This window comes from Pygoscelis adeliae, unplaced genomic scaffold (genome assembly GCF_000699105.1).
Source record: "Pygoscelis adeliae isolate BGI_AS28 unplaced genomic scaffold, ASM69910v1 Scaffold38, whole genome shotgun sequence".
NCBI classification, from domain to species: Eukaryota; Metazoa; Chordata; class Aves; order Sphenisciformes; family Spheniscidae; genus Pygoscelis; species Pygoscelis adeliae.
The window spans coordinates 12708488-12722264 of record NW_008825614.1 but is presented as its reverse complement, the minus strand read 5'-3'; positions in this window follow the sequence as shown (position 1 = coordinate 12722264).

The window sequence follows — 13777 nt, the reverse complement described above, 5'->3', positions numbered from 1 at the left end:
TTCCCCCCTGCCGGTCCTTGCTAAAGAGCCGGTATCCCTCCATCCCAACACTCCAGTTACAGGAGCCATCCCACCATGTCTCTGTGATGCCAATAAGGTTGTAGCCCTGCAGGTGTGTGCACATCTCTAACTCCTCTTGTTTATTCCCCATGCTATGTGTGTTTGCATAGAGGTATTTAAGTTGGGCCCCCGATGAAGCTGACTTACTGGCTGGAGGTCCTTTGTGGGGCAATGCAGCTCAGTAAATCTGATTTCTGCAGTAGGAAAACTGGTAGACGTTATAATAAAACAGGAATAATTTCCTCTGTATAAGTAAAAAACTTTGTGGAAAAATCAACATGTTTGTCATGCATCACAGATCTGTTAGATCCTTTGGAGCAGTCAAAAAGCAAGGGATAAAAGGGCCCTGGTAAATACAGCATTATTGAATTTCAATTAAATTGTTGAATTTCTGAAAAGCTACTGCAAAGGTAAATAAATGGTTTACCATTGATATTTTCACTCAAGAATATTTTCTAGAGCTTGTGCTCTTCCACGTATTCATAAATGGTCTGAAAGAAGGGGAAATCAGTGAGGTGTTAAAATTTGCTGCTGACACAAAATTAGTCATCACAGTAAAAATTAAATCTGCCTAAAATTTTGCTGGACAATCTATGACACTGAGTTACAGAGACATGAAATGAGAAATGAAATTCAGTGTTAACAGATGCAAGGTAATATATATGCACAGAGAAAAACAAATACATAAATACCCACATAAGGATAAGTTTAGGGGAAAAAAATTGTGATCAAACAGAATGCTTGGAAAATATCATAGTGCCACCATGTAAAAAGTTAGCATTCCATATATTGAATACGTAGTGCAGTTACTCAAGAAGCATATAGCAGGCATAAGAAAGGTGCAGAGAAGGACAACACGTATGTTGAGACATGAAGAGAGGCTAAATAGATTAGGACTTTTCAGCTTGGAAAGAAACAGCTAAAGGGAGATACGACACTCAAAACAGAAGAGCTAGGGGTGGTCTGATCTCTCTCCAAACTTAAACACAAGGAAATTCTTTTTCAAATGCTGCATTGGCAATTTTGGAACTTATTTTTCTAGAGCATAATGGGAAAAAATGTATTAGCACATTCAAAAGTTAGACAAATTCATTTAAATCCTGTAACTACTCATTTCCCCAAACAAGGCAAATATCCAGGAAGAACTACTCTCTCGTTGCTTTGATGCCATGTTCTTCCTTATGCATCTTCCAGCCACAGTCAGAGACAGAAAGCTGGGAGAGAAGTACTGGGTCTGGCTCTCATTCCTATCCCCACCCATCCCTGAATCCTTCTTGTGGGAACTGGTTTCTGAGGAGACTGGAAATTCTGCAGTGTTTTGGGTTAGGGACTGTAATTCAGAGCAACCTCCCTGTGTCCCATGTGAGAAGTATAGGCTGAATCTCAGTCCTGTCCTGTTGGTGCGTGACAGTGCAAAGGATGTCTTAATGGAAATCTGGTAAGAACTTGCTGGAAGTTGCAGAGTTCTTGTGCACCGCAGCAGGACACTGTAGAAAACATGCCCTGAGGAAAACACCCAAAACCAATCCCACTGAAGTTCTTTCCCATACTATAACACAGAGAAGAATTTTCTTGTCAATTTTATATTAGAGAGACAGTGATATTTGGTACTGATGAGAAGTTTATCAATGCCAAGAACAGGGAATTGTGGGGGAATAAAAGATTATTTCTTAGTTAAACTACTCATTATTTATGAAAAGAGTTCCCCAGTTAAGAAACCAGAACACCTCTTCCAAAAAATTTCTACCAAGAAAACCTTTGTTTCACAGCCTAACACCTTTGGAGGCTTACAAGGATACTGAATGCCTCCAATAATCCACCCCAAATCTCATTCCTTTTTGTCACCTTTGTGCCCTTGATCCTATCATGCTTCAGCTACTCATAATTAAACCTTTCAATCAGGCAAATATCCTGACATATTCTGAGTGAGAGAAAAGGTAGCAGACATCGTGCTGAGGTGTTGCTAATGTGGGAACCATGGACAACAAGTTCAAGCCGTGAATTTATAACAAGAGGAGGAAAAAAAGATGCTGAACTGTTAAGGGGACTGGCTAGAGGTACAAACTGCCTTTTACATTATTAGTTTGAATTTGTGTCAATATAGCATTACCATTGTTAGTGCTAACTAAAATTGTTGCTAAGCATCTTAAAAACTGCATCAGGAATAAAATTAAGTTTAAACATATGGGGGTAGGGGTGATGAGGATGGGGCGGGCAGGAAAGGCTTAAAAAAGCTTGCCTTGCTACTTCCCATGTCATTTTTTCTGCACAGAAAGAGATGACAGCCTTCACTTTTTTCATTCTGGCATCTTTTCATTAGTGCTAAATTTGCTTTCTAAAATCAGGCAGTAGCACCAGGAACGTTGTCTTTGATTAGAGCAATTTTAAAGCTGAGCTCATTCTTAAGTACCTTGCTGAATCAGTGCCCAAGTTTTCAGCTCCCATTCTTGGCCTTCAAAAGTATGTAGAATTGCACTGTTAGTTTGATAAACCAAACATGTCTCAGGGAAGTGTGTATTTCTAGACTTGAGCTTTCTCTTCCTTCAAAAAAACCCAAAACAAACAACTGCGTGTTAGAAATTTATCTAGACTACTTCTTTTTTCCCTCTAAACAGTTGAATAGATTTTAAGCCATAAGCATTATCTATTCTGACTTACCACTTCATCTGACTCACTGAATTTCATCCAGTCATTTCTGTTTTGAACCTAATAGCCTGTAAATGAACTAGAACTTTTCTCCTGGGTAGACATGCAATCAAGGAAATAATTGATTTTAAATTTGTAGTGTATTGTTTTCAAAAAGTGTTTTCTCTGTACATCTCTATTTAAAAATCTGACAACAAAGCATCTTAAAACAGTCACAGGATATCACACTGTCTGGAGAAAGAAATTTCTACAAAATACTCATCTGACAACAAGGAGTGATGCAGAATATTATATTAGTGAAAAAACCCTCCAACTTTATATTCAGTTCTTGCTCCAAAATCCCTAGAATCATTTCTAAGGGAAGCAAACTTATTATCTTATTGCAGATGTAGTTTAAACCTCAGAATTACATAATTGTTTCTTATTGGCAAGTGATATGAGAATGCTGTTGTGTTGATATCTTTAGCTTCATGAAACAAACAGTTTGAACTGTATTTCTTGGCATGCAAGGGACAGCTTTCTCATGTAATTCACTGGAGTATTTTTTGTGGAGGAATAGAAAGATCCAAACCCAGGACTAGAACTAGAGTGGAGTTCTCCATTCATTTCTAAAAGGCTCCTACTTCAGAAATGTTTGTGTTAAAGTACATAAGACCTACAGTCCTGGAGTCATGCAAAAAGGGCAGTCTTTGTAGGACCAAATTGTTTTTTGTCATTGAAAAGCACATTGCACCAGTCAGGGGGAATTCACAAAGATCAACAGTAAAGCTCTTCTGTTACTGGGATGCTGTCTGTGAGGTTAGGTTATGCTAACTACTGACAGACCTAATGTACTGAAATTACTTCTGGGCATCAGCCAAATATAGAGAGACTCCTTTAAATCTTGTCACTCCCTACACACAGACAGGTGAGATGGTGAAAAACAGGGGCTGCTGTGCTCTCTCCATACCGGTGTGGGCTTCTTCTGCGTGAGGCGATTCTCCCATGCAATCTCTGACTGTTTCTGGATCTGTATTTTATCCATTGCATGTTCAAAGTGATCATATCAGACCCCAGCATTCACCCTATAGCATGCCTTGTGCTGTGAGTTGAATGAAATCACAGTAGAGTAAAACTGCTAGGTGTCTTTTCATCACGGAGTTCACAAAGATGCATTTGCTGTTCTGGCCAGCTCTAACACATGCAGAGGTTTCATGATAGTTTGAAGGCAGAATTTGAAAGGCTCCTGGGTATGGAGGGGACATGAAAGAGGAAACAAGAGGTGCTGAGGTGAGGTGTGAAACCCGTTATCAGACGTGGGGATGTTTCACCCGTGCCCGGAGTATCAGAGGTGTTAAAATCAAAGATGTAAATGTACTGTTTACAGTGTGAAAGCCCAAACATAGGAAAGCACAGTGTATTTAAAAACTGTTTAAAGGAAGCCTGTGCTGTGTCAGCTTTTTCTCTGTCTAGGTTCTAGAGGAATCTTAGCAAAGGTCTCCATTTCATGCCAGAAATGTTAAGAAGCTTGTCCTGATGGCTCAGCTCTACAGGAGAGCAAACTTTGTTAGCGTAGCTCCCAGTGTTGTGCAGCTGCTTCCTGATAGTCTGTCTAGAAATGTCAGGCCACATAAAGATCTGAGAACAAAATAGCAGCAGACAGGTTTTCTCTCATCTGACTTTTCAGTAGAGGCATTATTACATTTTAATATTTCCATTCGTATCGCCTGCACTCAAAGGAGATAATATACAATTTTATCCCAACACACATCCTCTCCGTTGTATTTTCTACTACAGTAAACTGAAGGACACACAATATGCTTTACATTTTATACCTGAAGTAGTATTTTCTATTGTCTTCCACAACTCAGCCTAAGAACTTTCAAAAGTTCATCCAAACAAGATGACTTTTTTTTTGTCTCCCACCTCTATCTCCCTCTTCCATCTTTCTCCTTTCTGAGCAAAAATATAAATAAAACAAATGCTTTTATAATGAAAAGAGTCTGAAATGTTAAATAAGTTCCTCAGAGTTTAGCTGCCATCTTTCTGAAGGGCTTCTGATGGTTAAATAAGATTTGGCTTTATTCCTCTCATGATTCCTTTACATAAAGATAGCAATTATGCTGAAAATAATTTTATTTTCTTTTAAATTTTGTGGTTATCTTTTCAAAGATAACCAGCAAGAGTGATTAATTCACATATTTCCCCCCACTGGCTGGAAGAACACCTTTGTAGGTATTATCTCATTTCTATTTCCCCTATTTCTCTATAGAGTGCACACTTCCATGTTAGAATCTTCATTCCTACCTATGAACTCTTTAAGAGTTTTAGACCCAGATAAGGACAATGAAGAATAGGTCAGAAATATAGAAGGCTGCAAATATGGCAGAAGAAGAGTCACCAAATTTCTTTTTTTGTCATACTGTAGGAAATAATACAAAATAAAAAACTATAGTGAAGTCTTTTAGTTGACAGGGTTGTGGTTTTTTTTTTCTCTGTTGGTTTCTATTCCCATCTAACTGGTCAGAGGTTAGTATACAAAACAGATGCTGATAGTGATTTTCCAAATTGTGGTTACATGAATGGCTAAGTCCACTCCCTTGAAATGGAAAAACAAACTGCAAATTACAAAGTTCTTTTCAATATCATTGTTTTAATTCTCCCTGGATCATTTTGTTCAGGCAACTTTTACCATGTGCTCAAGTGCTTCAGACATAGCTTAAAAGACCAAAGAAGTAATTTATTAGCTAATACACACAACAACTACACTTACCAAGCTATTAGTCTAAGCATTCATATGCTCACAACCCCTAATAAGAAGCCCTATGAGTGTCTGCAGGCCAGGCAGTGGTCAAGGAGGGGGCAAAGGGTCAGCCTCCACTGCTCTGTGGAAGAGACCGACCCTCGATATTGCTATTTTGCTGTCTTATGACCCCCTGTTTTTTCTTTTAGGATTTTATGCACCAAGTCTCCATGTTGGTGTTTTTCCTTTTAGATCCTCAAGCTGCTATGAGCTTGCAGTTTTAGTTTCTTCATCGTGCATGTCTCTATGCACTTCCTCACATCTCTTTCTCACAATAAAACAATTTGCTCTGACATTTATCCCCAGGTTGTGTAGACAGGTTGCATTGGAGCTAAGCCTTGGGCCACAGAGAGCTGCATCCCTCGGCAGAGGAATACAAGAAGAGAGTTACAGTTAACAATGTCTTCGTATTGTCTATGTTTATGTACATTTAAACAGAGATGAGCACAGTGGTTGATCCCACTCTGAGCTATTGTTTCAAGGCACCTGTAGACGCAAGAAGGTATTACATTGGTTTATACGTGGTTCAAACTACCAACCAGCTTGAGTCCTGCTTCCTCATCTGGTTCAATTTTGTCTGTACCTTTGGAGCATGTGAGTTTTCCATTGAAAAAGTGGGAGTACAACTGATAACTGTATGCACATCTTCATTTTCCTTTTGTTGGTTCAGGGGTTTAGCTTCCTGCCCTACAGGGAATTTTAGATAACTCATTGTCAAGACAACTCTCAGCAGGATTGAGGTCTTGCATGAAAAACTGTATTTGCCACAATGAATGATTTAAAACAAAGCACAAACCCACCAGACAGTAGGTGGTAGTTCAGGATGGTATCTGATGCCAGAACATTTCCACAGAAAAAGAAGCTGAACCACAATTACTCTGTTCTGTGGAAATCATTAGATTTTATTGCTTCACACCAGTTGGTTTTCTTCATCTCTTTTGAATTATATTGAAATTATTGATGTGAATTAAAAGACAAACAAAATTAGAAAAACTGGGAGGGAAGAACACTATACAGAAGAAAACATGCCAGTGCCTTCTAAACAGATAAAGGGGTCTGAAGATGCTGAATAGAGCAAAAAGGAGCCCCATGTCATAAAATATGTTGGCCAGTGATTTGGAACAGACAGCATGCTTAATCCTGTGAGAGTGCAGTACCTAGCATGATGTACAAGTGCCTCACAGACAGAAATTATTATCACCATTTATAATATAAATGACCATATCTGTGTAACAGGGTTCATTACTAGATAATACCTTATCTGGACTGAAAAATTAAATTGTACAACAATAGCAGCACAATAGTTCCCTTGACAATAGAGCTACACAGCTGTTAAACTGAAACTAGTCTCTGCAAGGACATTCAGAGTCCTCCAAAATGCAACATATCCTGTGATCACAAACCCACTGGTCTGTATAATTCCCTGTTTATTATTTGTGTATGTGAGAAATTCATTTTTCTCATTCAAATTGTTCCAGCTTTTCTTATATGTGGTTCCACTAGAAATCCACTTTGCTTGAAAACTCCTGGGCTTTTTGAGCAATACAGCTGCCAGACAATTCACAAACACTCTTAGAGGGATGATGAACTAATATTGGATTTAGCTATTAAAGACAAGAGCGTCTGAGAAGCCACTGTCTTTGGTCACTCCAGGCTCTTCTGAGGGCCCCTTGAGGGAGCTTTGTGAAGCTGTGCCGACTCTTTCTCACGCTAAGCCCATAAGCCATATTCTATTGGCGGAAGCTTTTCCATTTTGTGAATGTCTTTGGCCATATTAAGAGGAATTTGAGAAGAGCTTATGGAGACTTAGAAATACTTATTCAGAACCCAGTAGCTTAGCTGCTGGTTATTATTCTCTGCTGCTGGTTTTTCTAACGTCAATTTCAATTATTTTCATTTCAGAAAAATGATCTCAGTAACACATTAGGAGCAGGAATAACACATGGAACTGTTTGGAGGCTACTGGCTCAATAAATATAATTTCTGTCCAGCCCATCTACTCTGCTAGATTTTTTTTTACAACTATTAATCTTTTTTTTTTCTTTTTTCTTTTTATTTTTAAAGAAAAGGAAAAACAGGTGAAGGTGAATATTATTTTGTGCTGAGGAGAAGCCTTATCTTCCTCTATGGGATTTAAGAATTCTTGCTCCTTTGTATTTCCTGAGGTTGGAAATCTACCATGACACCACTATTGGTATTCTAAGTATGGCTCAATTTCATTTGGGTTATGCCATTTAGGAGCTGGAGGATGACAACAGTCAAGCCTTTAAAAAGTCAATAAGTTCAACTGAGATCACTCTTTAGTCCATAACCGTCTCCTTTTCACCATACTAAGTGAGTGCCAGTATTTGCACCTCTCCAAAGACAGATTTATTTGGGGTATTTGTTCAGTGAGCTATTTTAAAATAAATGTTATACAAAAGAAGTTATTAAAATAAAATTCTATACCGAGGACATATATTTAAAATAACCTAATTTTCAGATGCTATACCTTATCCCAAATTCCTTCTGGTTAAATTTATGCATGGAATTCATCAGCCGTGTGACTTTAAATTCCTCCTCTATGGTCAAGGCAAAGAGAGAGGTACCTGCAAAACATTGATTCAGTCCACCAAGGCCCTAAAGCTACGCACAGCTTTGAAGGGAAATTTTACTGAGCAGAATCTGTGCTTAAATGTCTAAAATTACATGAAGCTAAAACAAGCCTTTTTTGGTCATATAGAATGTCCTGTCTAATACCATACAAGCAGATTTTCTAGTTTCAAGATCACTTAAATTTGGGTAGGGAGAGGTGAGCTTAGCTTCACCAAAACTTTCATGGCTAGTGCAGCACAGGCATAGCAGAAAGAGTTGGCAGAGTAACAATTTTTTCTTAGGACTGAAGGTCCACATTACAGTAGAAAAATTGAAGTCTGTTTCAACAAACACCCTGTGTAGAACTAGAAGTCCAGTCAGGGAGTAAAAAATCAGGCAGAGGAAAGAAAGCTGCAAAATTTGCATGGGAGGAGAACTGTTTCATGTGAAATGTCAGGATAAAAATCATGAGGTAAATATGTATATGCTTAGAGTCACATTCTTATGCTGGGAAGTACTAATGACTGCCATCACTAGTGAACAGCTAGAGAAGAACTGTAAAATATTGCAAAATTCATATAGAAATGCTACTCTCTAACTAATTCCTGAGGAAATTATGGTTAAAACCTCCTATCGCTTTTCTATTTCCTTGTGTAATTGGTGCTTTTTAATGTTTTTTACTCCCAGGAGCCTACCAAGAACTACATTGGAAGTGTGAGGTCTCTAAATGTAGTAAATGAGGTCTCTAGCTGCAGTAACTTTATGCCTTTACAGCATTTGTTTCTTTAAAAATATTACGTATATCTGCCTGATCCACCAATTTTTTTCTCCTACAAATGGGCTTTGGGAATCCAGAGATTTTCTCTTGTAGCTTGACAAGTAGAAAGAAGTGAAATATGCTGAAAATTATCCTTATTTTTTTTCTTCCAGACTTCATGTGAAACAGAGGGGCTGGATCTTCATCTTGTGTCTAAAACCTTTATTTCACAAATACCTTTAAACTTCTCCATCCATGTGCTCTCCCCTCCCCTGAACAAGAAACAGAACAATAAAAGGAAAGTATTAACCTAGCTCAGGTTTTCAGTTTGGATCACTGTCACAAGCCTTGAGCTGGCCCATGGGAGAGGGGTGGAAAAGGCCATATGGATTCCCTCTTTTTGTGCCAGTTATAGTGTTCATAAAAGCTACGGACTCATCTTCAGCCTTCAGCTGTGCACTGCTAGAAGACACTGAATCAAAAAACTGGGTGGGGATGAAAAAATGATGCCATCTCTGCCATGGGACAGAGCTGCAGTTGCTATTGCCTTTTGTGGGTAATCTCCACTAAACATTCGTTATGGATAGGTGTCAGCTATTGTGTATGGAAATGCTTTGTTTCTACTCTCACCTTTCTTTTGATGCTGAATAACGTTAAATGTATTAACATACACTATAAAACATCTGTTGGTATTTACTAGATACACAAAGCATTTACCAAGATCGGTGTAGATGATTGCTACACCAAGCTGCTCACTGGTGTTTCTAGAAGGTCCTCCTGCCTGAATCTTACCCTGTTTCCTGACTACTTCAATTGCTTCTTTGATTTGTCCTTGCTGAAATTCATGAGGTTCCTGTCGACCCATTCTCCAGCTTTGAAGGCCCCTCAGAATAGCAGCTCTACTCTCCAGCACATCAGTCACTCCCCGATTTGCTCTTTTTTGCCAGCCTGTTGAGTGGGTATTTGATGCTGCCAGTAATTAATGAAGAATTTAAACAGTATCAGTGCTAGTATTAACCACCAAGTAGTGCTACTGGTACCCAGCTGCCAGTTGGCCTCTGAACCTCTGACCATTAGCCCTTCCAGCCAACAAACTAGCAATTTTCCATTCACCTTATACTCCATCTATCCAAAACATATCTCTTCAACTTAGTAACATGGAATACCATGCTGAGAATCTTGCTGGAGTCAAGGCAAACAACATCGGCTCTGTCTCCTTGCCCATAGGTCAAGGCATCTCCTCACGGAAAACAAATCAATTTGATCAGCTGTGCTTTCTATTGCTAAATCCATCCTGGCTGTTCCCAGTCGCCTTCTTGTCCTTCATGTGCCTGCAAATTGTTTTCACAAGGATTTACTCCAATGTCTGCCCAAAACCTGAGGTTAAATTCACCAGCCTGTAGTTCCCCAGAATCTCCTTCTTACTTTTCCTCTTGCATGTTTCCCTCCCTCAGAGTGAGGATAGATGCTTCAGACTCAATTACACACCTTCCCTTTTCCTTTCCACCCCCTTAAAGTTGAATCAGACTCATTCTTCATTCAACAGACCTGTAACTTATGGTGAGAAAAATGTTCATTTACGTGGACCTGTGTTCATAGCAGTGGATCCGTGTCACCCTGATGACAGAGAAGACTAAAGTGATAAACAGCAGAGGGCTGGTTTGGGATTTGGCCTCTGCTTGTGTGTAATAATTCTAATCATTCTATTGCAGGTACTATTTTAGGGTCTCAGCTGGCTTCCTTAGCTGTGGGATTTTTTTGCTGGATATGAGAAACCTTTGCTTCAGATACAGTAAGATCCACCTTTTCTCACATGCTTATAAGAGAACGGCCTTAAATTTCCATAGGTGTCTATATACAAAATTAATTCCATGGTACCCTCTGAGTTTCAAAGCATTAGGCATTTCAGTGAGCACAGTTGGTCCTATTAAACATGTTTGCACACCCAGGTGATAATTTAATTCTGTGAAATATCTTGTTACACAAGAGATCAATTAAGGAGACCATGTCTGCTGGAAACTCAATTAGGACTAATCAGTTTTATCCTACTAATCTCAGAAAGGAGTTTACTTGTACTGTCAACGGTAGGACCTGGACATATCATTTAAATTTCTTACCTTATTAAGAAGAGGTTTAATTTTCCTATTTCCTTAGGTGTACCTTAAATATTCTGTTTTATCACATCCCATCTGGCAGTTTGCAGGATAAACAGTCATTCAGTTAGGGATTCAAAGATTATTCTTATTTCATGTAAACCCTCCTACTTTCTAGCAACTTGCTCTGCAGCAAAGGAAACAGCTACAATGCAAGATATCTTCAGATGTGTCTAAAAGTGATACTTCAGATCATCTTTCAGAACTTCCAAAACCAGGCTTTTGTTAGCTGCCTTTCCGTGTCATATCTGACAGTCTTCACCCAACTAGTTCACACTGCTCTTTGAGAAGCAGAATCTCTCTTGTAGTTAGTCTGAAGAATAGTTGATTCTCAAACAGGAGCTTTAGCAGTTTTTGGTTCTCAGGCTGTTTCCATGGAAATTGCTGCTGATCTAGCCACAGCTGGTCGTGCTGCCCCAATACTTGCTGAACATGCCAGAGTAGCAGCCACTGCTTCTTTCCCATCCGTATGCAGAGGATATTCTATCAGGTGGTGGCCACTATGTCTTTCCTTCCTGCTGTGGGCAGGCTGATCTCCAAGTGTGGCATCACTAGCTGGTCTGAGTCCTCCCAAAACCTCCACTGGGCAGAACTTCTGCTTGTCCCCAGTATTCAGTGTGTGGACAAATTTCTTTCATCTCTGTGGGCAAGGGGCAAACTGGTGCAGAGAGTACTGAGATTTATCAAGAAGGTATCCCAGTGCAATGTCCCCTTTGTTTCTCTTTATAAATGATCTCATCCTCTGTAGGTCACTGTGATGGGGAAGAAGGTCTCCTGTGTTTGTATTCCAGCCCACCTGTGCAGGTGGGTTCCTGAAAATAGTCTCTCAGATGCCATAAAAATGGGATATGGCTTTCATTGCAGTCAATGTTTATATAGCTTCCAGCTGATTAGTGGGATTCTTTAAAATGTAGCAAATGAAATGGGAACACAGGAGCAAAGGTGAAGCCAAAAGAAAACAAACAAAAGAAAACACCTTAAAAGTCATAGAAATGGCAGCACAATTTGTAATAATCACTTTCTAACAGAAATGGCGAAGCACATGAAAAAGCCCTACACTGTTACTATAAAGAAAATAAATATTTCTCTGTGAAGGAAATTACAGGTGTTTTCTATCTAATGTCAGTGCAGGTTATTGAAAATACCTTCATGCTTCATTTACATTTTAAGACCATGAAGTGTCAGGATGCTCTTTGTCTATTTGATTCACCTTTGCAAAGAAGGAAAAGAAGAGAGAAGTGTTACATGTCTGGCATTTTTACAGCTCAAATTATACTTTTCTGCAGTGAAAATCCAAACTACAAATTATATTTGACCAAACTGATTCCTGTGACTTAGTGAGGCCAGGCAGCAAAAAGGACCTATCACAAACCAGGTTTGTATATAAAAAGTCCCAGTCAAAACAATAGTCTGTCATTCCTCTTGCAAAAGGCACTCGTGCAAAAAATTAGACACGATTAGGTGTTCTTCATGATGAGAAATAAATGATGTCTCCACCTACCTACTCATCATCCACTACAAAGTGGATCCTGTAATGACAGTGTACAACCAGAAAAATGAGGTGAAAGAAAATTGACCCTTGCAATGTAATGTGTGATGATATGAGGAGACTGAAGAACTCATTCCTAAGTGCTGTTCCTCCTCAAGAAGCTGCTGCATCATCAACTGGAACAGGAGATTTTTTTGGAAACAACATAGCATCACATTCATAAAGACTCTCAGCAGCCAGAAATACTGCCTCTGTGTTTTAGTAATATAAACTTTGCTTGGTTTTGGGGGGTTGCTTTTTTATTTTTTTCAGCTTGCCCATAAAGATTTGCTTTCTTTATAAACAAAGGTGAAAAAGTCTGTTTGGCATCCTAAGTGTCCTGAATCCTAAAATCAAATTTAACTTAAGTTATATTACAACCATTTTAAAGTTATATATCGTAAACCATACAGTTCATGGTGTCAAGACAATTTTCTTCCACTAAGGAAGGCCTTCAAAGAAACAAAGATGGCAATGGAGAACACCTTTAACTAAAGTTATGGGATTTAAGCCTGGATTCACCTCATTTAAGGCACTTAACTGAAGTGTCTAAATTTAGAGCTTAAGTTCTCTGTGTTTCCTGTAAAATCAGTATAATGATAGAGACATTTCCAGAGAATGCATCAGGTCTGGACTGATATTTAAAGCCGGCTTTATTATTGTTGAGAGAACTTAGCATTACTAAGTTCCCAACATAATTTTCTCAGGTAAATGCAATTGAGGCAGAGGAGTTTGGCTTAATTATAATTATACTCATAAGAGTAAAACTGTAAGGAATTGACAGACTTTGCTTCTCTCACGAATGAGTTCATATAATGGAAGGAATCTATGGGTTTCTGTATAAAACAAAATACATTTGTCACCTCTGGAATAAAACGTGGTGTGCTGTATATCAGCAGCTGGGAAGACAAACTGTAATGTACAGCTCTGTGTAAGTCCCCAGTCTGGAAAGGACTGCAAGGTATTCGAGGTACTGACACACAATCAGTAGAGAGAACTTTAGTATTAAGTATCCATAGAAAACAGCCATTCACAATTGAAATGAACGAAGAACAATTTCTTGAGAGGATGAAAACATAAGTTGCCTTGTCAAGGCCCTTCTATCCCATAGAACAACTGCTGTAAATACAAATAATAGATATGCAAATCACTAGTTCTCCAGACATGATCCAAATAATATGTATGCAGTCTTCTTGTCTTCTCCTTTGCAACTGCTAAACTGCTTTGGAAAACATGAAAGAAAAAAACTAATTTGCTTTCCTAATAACAGTTGCTCA